The following is a 10021-nucleotide window of genomic DNA, read 5'->3' as shown; positions in this document are numbered from 1 at the left end:
TTGTTTGACCATGCTGAAGGTCATGTAACTGTTTGTTACATGCAATATTTGCTTTGTGGATTTCACCGAACAGATGTTGCTCTCCGGTTTTGGGAGGAAACAAACGTGTAGTTTAATTTATTCCGCCACTGTGTGACTATTGTCTTTTTGTTATCTCGGCCTTATTGTATATCACAGTTGAGTATGAACTAATGGGTTATAGAGCAAACAAAGCAAATATCACAACATAGGTAGTAACATAGCTTTTTTACTGGGTTGGCTTCCTCAGGGATTTTACCCATGCACTGCTACTGCCCCTGGCTATTGCACCAATCTATCAACGGTGGAACCTGCGGTGACAACGTCTATGTGTGTTCATCCCATGCTGATGTCACGCAGCTGGTATGGAGTGTACTATCATCTGGTGCAGATCGGGTTCAAGTCCGGGCTCTGGTTGGGTCACTCAAGGACATTATCCTGTTGGAAGGTGAATCTTCACCCCAGTCTGAGGTCCTGAGCGCTCTGGAGCAGGTTTACGTCAAGCATATCTCTGTACTTTGCTCTGTTCATGTTTCCCTCGATCCTGACTAGTCTCCCAGACTCTGCCACTGAAAAACATCCCCACAGCATGATGATGCCACCACCATGCTTCACCGTAGGGATGGCGCCAGCTTTCCTCCAGACGTGACACCAAAGAGTTCAAACTTGGTTTCATCAGACCAGAGAATCTTGTTTCTCATGGTCTGATAGTATTTAGGTGCCTGTTAGCAAACTCCAAGCTGGCTGTCATGTGCCTTTTACTGAGGAGTGGCTTCCGTCTGGCCACTCTACCATGAAGGCTGATTGGTGAAGTGCTGCAGAGATGGTTGTCCTTCTGGAAGGTTATCCCATCTGCACAGAGGAACTCTGGAGCTCTGTCAGAGTGACCATCGGGTTCTTGGTCACCTCCCTGACCAAGTCCCTTCTCCCTCGATTGCTCAGTTTGGCCGGGGGGGCAACTCTAGGAAGAGTGTTAGTGTTTTCAAACTTCCTCCATTTAAGAATGATGGAGGCCACTATGTTCTTGCGGACTTTCAATGCTGCAGAAATGTTTGGTACACTTCCCCAGATCTGTTCCTCGACACAATCCTGTCTCAGAGCTCTACGGACAATTCCTTCGACCTCATGGCTTGGTTTTTGCTCTGACATATACTGTCAACTGTGGGAGCTTATATAGACAGGTGTGTGCCTTTCCAAATCATGTCCAATAAACGGAATTTACCACAGGTGGACTCCAATCAAGTTGTAGAAAGATCTCAAGGATGATCAATGGAAACAGGATGCACCTGAGCTCATTTTCGAGTCTCATAGCAAAGGGTCTGAATTCTTGTTATTTTTTTAAATATACATTTGCAAAAAAATCTCAAAATCTGTTTTCGCTTCATCATCATGGGGTATTGTGTATAGATTGATAAAAATGTTTATTTATTGAATCCTTTTTAGAATAAGACTGTAACGTAACAAAATGTTGAAAAAGGGAAGCGGTCTGAATACTTTCCGAATGCACTGTATAGCTTAATTCTTGTGTATTTTATTACTCTTGTTACACAATTTTTATTTTTATTATTTAAAAAAAAAACTCTGCATCGTTGGGAATGGCTCATAAGTGAGCATTTTACGGTGAAGTATAAACCCGTTGCATGTGACAATTTTATTTTTTATTTTTTTGATCTGCTCAGTCAAACAGACAGAAGCAGAAGGAGGAACTCGTTACTTGGAGTTTCGATACTTATTACTTTGCTCACATACTGTATATGTTTGCAGACTTTCAAGGAGGTTGGGAGGAGCAAGTGCACAGCTAATGGAACTCCCATCCACCATCGTTTGCAACTTGTCTGATAGAGGAACCACAACTCATGGCTCGGCATTGGAAGAGGATGTGTGTTCTATAACTAAGCTACCTGGATAGAGGTACGTACGCTTACTTATGCATTGTTGTTTATTTTGAGTTGATAGTACTATTAATACTTTGTTACAAAAAGTACTATTATTTTCATTTCATTGCAGTCTTGTGCCATTGTTTTTCCAATATCATAAGGTGTACTTTATCTGAATATATCTATTGCCTCTCCTGCAAACTTTCAAAACTATAAAATCAAAGACAGATATTTATTCTTAAACCCATGTTTACTATATAATCTTATAACTTGTAAATTCTATGCTATATCTATTTTTCTGATATTTGTAGCTAGCTATAACATTATGATAATAAATACATTTATTTTACAAACACCTGTTGATAATCTCAGATCATATTTTTGAACTAATCAAATGGGTATTGATTTTAAACATATTATTGACGAAAACAAATGACATACATCAATATTTCAACAAATTACATCAATGAATGTATGCTTTTGCATTCAAAATTGATGTATGAGTCAGATTTTACCCCTTAAGTAAAAACATTCTACTGAAAAATACCTTTAAATGCAAACTGTTGGACAAGTTTGTATGACAAAGATACAGAAAAAAAGTTTGGGTTTGTTTGGTTGCTTTCTGTCAAGCATGGAACATGAAGAATGAAGAATTGTCAGAAATGTCAGATGTGAATTGTGCATATCAACATCAAATATGCCCACAGTTTTCCAACTGAAGGGAAATTACTTGTCACTGAAGTAACATTACAACCAATACTGTCTCTATTGGTTGTAATATCAACAAGTGCCATATGCAAGTGGAATATAAGTACTTACACAACAGAACTTTCAGTACAGCAAACTGTGTTTTTGTGAGACTAAAATGTCTAACTCCCCAAATTCTGTTTTGCAGACAGACAGGACATTTCAAAGACATGATCAGCAACCCCCAATGGAAGCAACCTTCATTTCTCTTCTGACTTGCTTTCTCGTGATATAATCCCTATGTGAGGAGAAGCGACCAGAGACCACCTGTACTGCTGTCTGCCTGTCACGTCCAACTATATCTGAGGGTATCCCTTCAAAAGCTGGACAACATATCGAGCTCCCTGAAAGCTCTTCCGGATGCATTTGTCAATGGATACCTTGGGAATGGTGGACGACGGCTGCATGTCATCAGACAACTACCATGACATGGTGAAGGGAGTGGGGTCTAGCGTAGGAGGTCGAGTCCACAGCATTGATGTGATCCTGGGCTTCAGGAAGGACCAGGAACCCCTGCTCACCTCCGTGGAGGGCGTGGGGGCCCATAAAGTGGACACAGAGGGTCTGGAGTACCAGTGGAAGCAGGTCCAGTCAGACCCCTACGGACACCTTGCCAGCCTGGGGGACATCACACAGCACTCTGCCTTCCATGATCAGTGCGATGGTTGTTTTGATTGATTGGTTCAATTAATTAATTGATACATTGCATTTATTACATGATTCAATTTACATATGCAGCCACAACACCAATGTGCATGCATTGGTGCATGTGAAATGACTTTGTAAATTTTTGTTGATTTGATATTGACGTGATTCTAAATATTTGCACAATCTCATGGAGCAGGTCTAGTCTAGTTTTAAATTGCATTTCTGGATATGATGTGTCACTAGAGACACACTACAATAGTACAAGAAAAGTGTCAATGGGGAGGAATTTTTTTTGGTCACAGATTGAGAAACAATAGTTTGACCAGTAAAGACTTTACATTTTGTCCAGTAAAATGAGTAGTCACAATGTTTGCTTAGAATCTTTGATCCAAGAGGAAAGGCAATGCCAGTTGAAAGCACACTGTGCTCGGGTTCTGATTTCATGCAAAGATTCAGAGACTACAGTTTATTACTACAGTAAAGCTACAATATATTTATACTTGTACTGATTATTTTTCCCTTTTCATTGGGAAAAATACTTGTTTATACATAACAATTATCCATTACTGTATCATTACAGGATATTAACTAAGCCAATGATCTGATGATAATCTCAATTGATTTGGATTCAATAATTAACAAGCTCTAATGGGATCTACCCTCTATCCACCATGTGTGGTGGGGCTTCAACTTCACCCCGTTTTCTTCGAAAAGTAACGTTTTTTGTGTAGATTAGAGCTGGTCAGCCCAGGGCACATGGGGACGCTCAGGTTTATTAGGTGGCATCTGTCCCCATGGGATTACTGGGACAAAGGAATGTAGTGAAAGACATTATGACGTCACCCTCAGTGAAGAGGCCTGCAGCTTGCATTGCCTTTATCCTCTGTTGCAATATCCATCTTAAGCAGCATGCTACAGTAGCTACCTAGAATTATGCATTATAGTGTGAATGTATTCTAAGTGGTATGGCTATTGGAACTGTGGCTGAATGCCATGTGATTGTGAATTGTCTACCATAGATTAAGCAGAAGGCGCTGTCCTTTGTTGTGAAATACACTGGTTCACATCAAACACTATACCCACCATATACCATTTCCACCAAAAGGAAACAAACTTTCCAATCATGTGAAAGCAAGACTTAGTATGCCACATTTGGGAAGCAAAACTGGCACTGTCGGATGACCCGAAAGGCTCATGCAGTAGACATATCTAAACAAACACGTCTGTTGTCTTCTACTTTCTTCCTTCAGAGTCAGGCCTTTTCTGCAGTGATAAGTGTGATGGGGACTTGGGCGATCTCCAGAAGAGGATGGACAGCGACGGGGGGGAAGTCCCCGGAACCCCCAGAGGAGGACCACCCCAAGAAGAAGCACCGGCGTAACCGCACCACCTTCACCACCTTCCAGCTCCATGAGTTGGAGAAGGCCTTTGAGAAGTCCCACTACCCTGACGTCTACAGCCGGGAGCTCCTGGCCATTAAAGTCAACCTCCCTGAGGTCCGCGTCCAGGTATGGAGCCTCTACTTCTACTACTACCAGTACCACTACATCACTAATTATAGTGTATGGAGTATCCGCCTATCTAGTACTACTATTACTATCAGTATGCACTGATAATACTGTACAAGGTATGGATCCTCCAGCTGTTTACTATCACTAGACTAGCATTACTAACTGGCATGACCACTTCTACTACTACTACTAATATTACTAGAAATACAACAGCAGCAGTGCATTATACGGTCCACTGTAATTTTGATAATGCTCTAAACTTCTGCTACTACTCCTACTATTTATGTACATTAATCATACTGCCCACTTTCATTATGAGGAGCTGGAAGCTATCTATAACTGACACTACTACTGTATAGTAATAATACTGTATCCTCTCTGTCCGTGTCCAGGTTTGGTTCCAGAATCGTCGGGCTAAGTGGCGACATCAGGAGAAGATGGATTCTAGCTCCATGAAGCTCCATGACTCCCCCATGCCTTCAACCGGCCGCCCATGCCCTCCAACAACGGGCCCATGTCTAACCCCTGGCTGACCTCTCCCATGAATAGGGCCACCCCCATGAACACTATCCCCGGCTACATGGGCCCAGGGCAGAGCCCTTACCTCCAGTCTGCTTACCCTAGCCACTCCCACAGCCAACGCTTCCTCAACAGCCCTCCAGTACATGGCAAGGTGCACCAGGGGATGGTGCAGGGCATGCAGTTAATGGCCCCGTCTCCCTGTCAGTGTCCTCCCACCTTCAACGATAAGTACCCAATGCATGAGCAAGTGGAACGTAGCTCCGACATCGCAGTGCTGAGGATGAAGGCTAAGGAGCACATTCAGTCTATGGATAAAACCTGGCAGCACATGTGATCAGAAGAAGGAGAAAATACGTTCTGTGTGATGACCAACTTCAACAAATGTGATAACAAAAACAAAGAGATTCTGTGTAAAGGATGTTCAACTAAATGAATGTAGCTATGTTTACAAACTTTTTCTTTCTTTCTTGGTTTAAAATCCTGACAGAGAGAATACTCTGTGTGGCACCTTGTCAGCTTGTTGAGTGACTCGTAAAGACAGATCTGAGCTACAAGCATTGATTATTGATTTATACGCTGGATGCAATTAAGCTTGTACTGTAAGTGTATTGCAATGGACGGCTGAATTTTATCAGTGCAAAGCGACAGGACAGACAGTGACAGGACAGACTCTGCTTACTTCCATATTAGGGCCAGGATATTTGGTTTGGAGGTGTATTTGGTACTTGGCCAACAACAGAAGGGATAGTCTGGCGATTTTACCTATTTGTTTCCTTACCTTAAACGCAGTCTATGGCCAAGGAGTAACTGCAATCCATGCATTGTGGGTTAATTAAACTAGCCGCTGCCAAACTGATTCCCCATGTAGCCTAAGTCACCATGGCTGCGTTTACACAGGCAGCCCAATTATGATCTTTTAGCCACTAATTGGTCTTTTGACCAATCAGATCATATCTTTTGCAAATAATTGACCAAAAGATCAGAATTGTGCTGCCTGTGTAAACGCTGCCTAAGGGCCCACTTCGTGGAGTGAAAACCGAACACCTGTAACTACTAAATAATACCACTCAATAATTAACAACCCACACTATGATGATGTGCTGTTATTATTTGATGTTATGCTTGGCGATGCAGGGGCCGGTTTGCAGTTAACAGGACTGAGAGGATGTGTTCCACGCTGGAAATAATAAGGGAAAGGAGCGTGATTAATGTGGTTTGATTAAGAAGGATTTTCAAAAGGACACACAGGTTCTGGGTTCTGAACCCCCTTAGCCTTGACACAATTGGAGAGCAGTTGGAGGGCAGGCGGGGGCGATTAGTTGGCTGGCTTCAGTTTACTTCTCTTCTGTGGAGATATTCCCTGTGGAGAAAAAAGGATGCCGGTCACAGAGGAAAACACACTAGGACGCATTGCGTGCATGCACACACACGGGCTGGAGCCATGCACTTGCACGCACGCACACTCACACATGTTGACAGAGATAATATAACCCTGGTACAAAGATATTATAACCCAGTGATATGCATTGACTCGAAAAACAATGGTTGCCTTTTTTATAGAGAGATGTTGATTGATAGTGAATTTTTGAAGCGATGCACAAACTAAACAGTAGAGTGAGGCCTTAAATACTCAGTGGTTGAAAAAGTACCCAATTGTCGTACTTGAGTAAAAGTAAAAATACAGTACCTTAGTAGAAAATGACTCAAGTAAAAGTCACCCAGTAAAATATGAATTGTGTAAAAGTATAAAAGTATTTGGTTTTAAATATGCTTAAGTATCAACAGTAAATGTAATTGCTAAATATACTCAAGTATCAAATGTAAAAATAAATGCTATGAATAATTTCAAATTCCTTATATTAAGCAAACCAGACAGAACGATTTTCTTGTTTTTCTAATTTACAGACAGGCAGGGGCACACTCCAATACTCAGACATAATTTACAAATGAAGCGCTTGTGGTTAGCGAGTCCGCCAGATCAGAGGAAACATAGGGATGCCAACGTGTTCTCTTGATAAGCGTGTGAATTGGACCATTTTCCTGTCATGCTAAGCAATTTAAATGTAACGTGTACTATTCGGTGTAATGGAAAATGTATGGGAGTAAAAAGTGCACATTTTCCCTTGGAATGTAGTGGAGTAAAAATAAAAGCTCTCATAAATATAAATAGTAAAGTACAGATACCCCAAGAAAACGACTTTAAAGGGAAATGTCACACTGGCTCTGCCACTGAATATAGAGATTACAACAACACAACATTTTTGTCATGAACATCAAATTATTCACACCACAAGCTAGAACGAGCTCATTTTCATTTCACAGGTAGAATCAGGAAGTTTCAACTTACAGTTGAAGTCGGAAGTTTACATACAACTTAGCCAAATACATTTAAACTCAGTTTTTCACAATTCTTGACATTTAATCCTATTAAATATCCCCTGTCTTAGGTCAGTTAGGATCACCACTTTATTTTAAGAATGTGAAATGTCAGAATAATAGTAGATAATTATTTATTTCAGCTTTTATTTCTTTCATCACATTCCCAGTGGGTCAGAAGTTTACATACACTCAATTAGTATTTGGTAGCATTGCCTTTAAATTGTTTAACTTGGGTCAAATGTTTCGGGTAGCCTTCCACAAGCTTCCCACAATAAGTTGGGTGAATTTTGTCCCATTCCTCCTGACAGAGCTGGTGTAACTCAGGTTTGCAGGCCTCCTTTCTCGCACACGCTTTTTCAGTTCTGCCCACAAATGTTCTATAGGATTGAGGTCAGGGATTTGTGATGGCCACTTTGTTGTCCTTAATGCCACAACTTTGGAAGAATGCTTGGGGTCATTGTTTATTTGGAAGACCCATTTGTGACCTGACTGATGTCTTGAGATCCTGCTTCAATATATCCACATAATGTTCCGTCCTCATGATGTAATCTATTTTGTGAAGTGCACCAGGCCCTCCTGCAGCAAAGCACCCCCACAACATGATGCTGCCACCCCCGTGCTTCACGGTTGGGATGGTGTTCTTCGGCTTGCAAGCCTCCCCCTTTTCCCTCCAAATATAACGATGGTCATTATGACCAAACAGTTATATTTTTCTTTCATCAGACCAGAGGACATTTCTCCAAAAAGTACGATCTTTGTCCCCATGTGCAGTTGCAAACCGTAGTCTGGCTTTTTTATGGAGGTTTTGGAGCAGTAGCTTCTTCCTTGCTGAGCTGCCATTCAGGTTATGTCGATATAGGACTTGTTTTACTGTGGATATAGATACTTTTGTACCTGTTTTCTCCAGAATCTTCATAAGGTCCTTTGCTGTTGTTCTGGGATTGATTTGCACTTTTTGCCCCAAAGTGCGTTCATCTCTAGGAGACAGAACGCGTCACCTTCCTGAGCTGTATGACGGCTGTGTGGTCCCATGGTGTTTATACTTGCGTACTATTGTTTGTACAGATGAACGTGGTACCTTCATGCCTTTGGAAATTGCTCCCAAGAATGAACCGGACTTGTGGAGGTCTAAATTTCTTTTCTGAGGTCTTGGCTGATTTCTTTTGATTTTCCCATGATGTCAAGCAAAGAGGCACTGAGGGCACCAGGCTGCCCATCATTACGCACACTTGTCACCTTCGTTACGCGCATCAGCGCTTCATTGGACTTATCTCCACCCGGCACAGCCAGAAGAGGACTGGCCACCCCTCACGCATAGCCTGGTTCCTCTCTAGGTTTCTTCCTAGGTTTTGGCCTATCTAGAGAGTGTTTCCTATCCACCATGCTTCTACACCTGCATTGCTTGCTGTTTGGGGTTTTAGGCTGGGTTTCTGTACAGCACTTTGAGACATCAGCTGATGTAAGAAGGGCTATATAAATAAATTGTGCTATTTACAGATTGGCTGTGTACAGGTACAGTACGCTGCTCTGACAGCGGATGCTTAAAGTTAGAGAGGGAGATATAAGACTCCAGCTTCAGACTCCATTCTCCACGAACGAAAAGTATGTGATGAATTTGATTATAATTGTAGCTAAATGTTACATCCATAAAATACCTTTAAGAAAAAAGCATTCTATTCAATATTTTTAAAGGTAGATTTAAATAATTACTTTGCCACATTGAATGCTATGCTATGTAAGAATAAGTTAGTGAAATCAATTGATACTTTTAAGCTTTTCAAATTTCTTTGAATGTAACAATCCTGTATGTGTTTCTGTTTTTGTGTTTATCTGTTTGTTTGTGATGTTTTGTGTTACCATTTTTAAGAAGGATGTATAGATTTCTGTAACACATTTGAATTTGTATCCTTCATTATTTTTGGAATTTCAATAAATAAAAAATGCTAAAGTTTCGAATTCCTGTGTATTCATCTGCTCATACTGAACCACAAAGTCTGGCATTCATAGCGAATGCAGGTAGATGGGGCGTGCCCACAAACTTGGATTTAGATGGCGTTATTTGACTTCAAACAAACAACAGGAAGATGGCGAAAGTGGTTGATAAGTTCGAATTAAGCAGTGCATTGAGGAAATTTGGTGAAAACGAATGTACTGAATAGACAACAGTAATGTGAAAAACTGGAACAAAAAGTAAATTGTCTAAAATTGGAGTGGAGGATACGTGTGTGAATGATAATGAATCGCTTCTTGTTGGGATTCGGATTGTGGAGTAAGGATGCATATGTCGGACCCGTTTGAGGTGTCAAAAATTGTGAAGTA

General features: G+C 41.1%; 1 pseudogene; it reads left to right on the top strand.

Moving 5' to 3' along the window:
• Positions 1-3002: 3002 nt before the first annotated feature.
• LOC120019799 lies at positions 3003-5657 on the top strand (annotated as a pseudogene).
• The last annotated feature ends 4364 nt before the right edge of the window (positions 5658-10021 follow it).

This window comes from Salvelinus namaycush, chromosome 25, assembly GCF_016432855.1.
Source record: "Salvelinus namaycush isolate Seneca chromosome 25, SaNama_1.0, whole genome shotgun sequence".
Lineage (NCBI taxonomy): Eukaryota > Metazoa > Chordata > Actinopteri > Salmoniformes > Salmonidae > Salvelinus > Salvelinus namaycush.
This window is presented reverse-complemented; position numbering and strand designations above follow the sequence as displayed.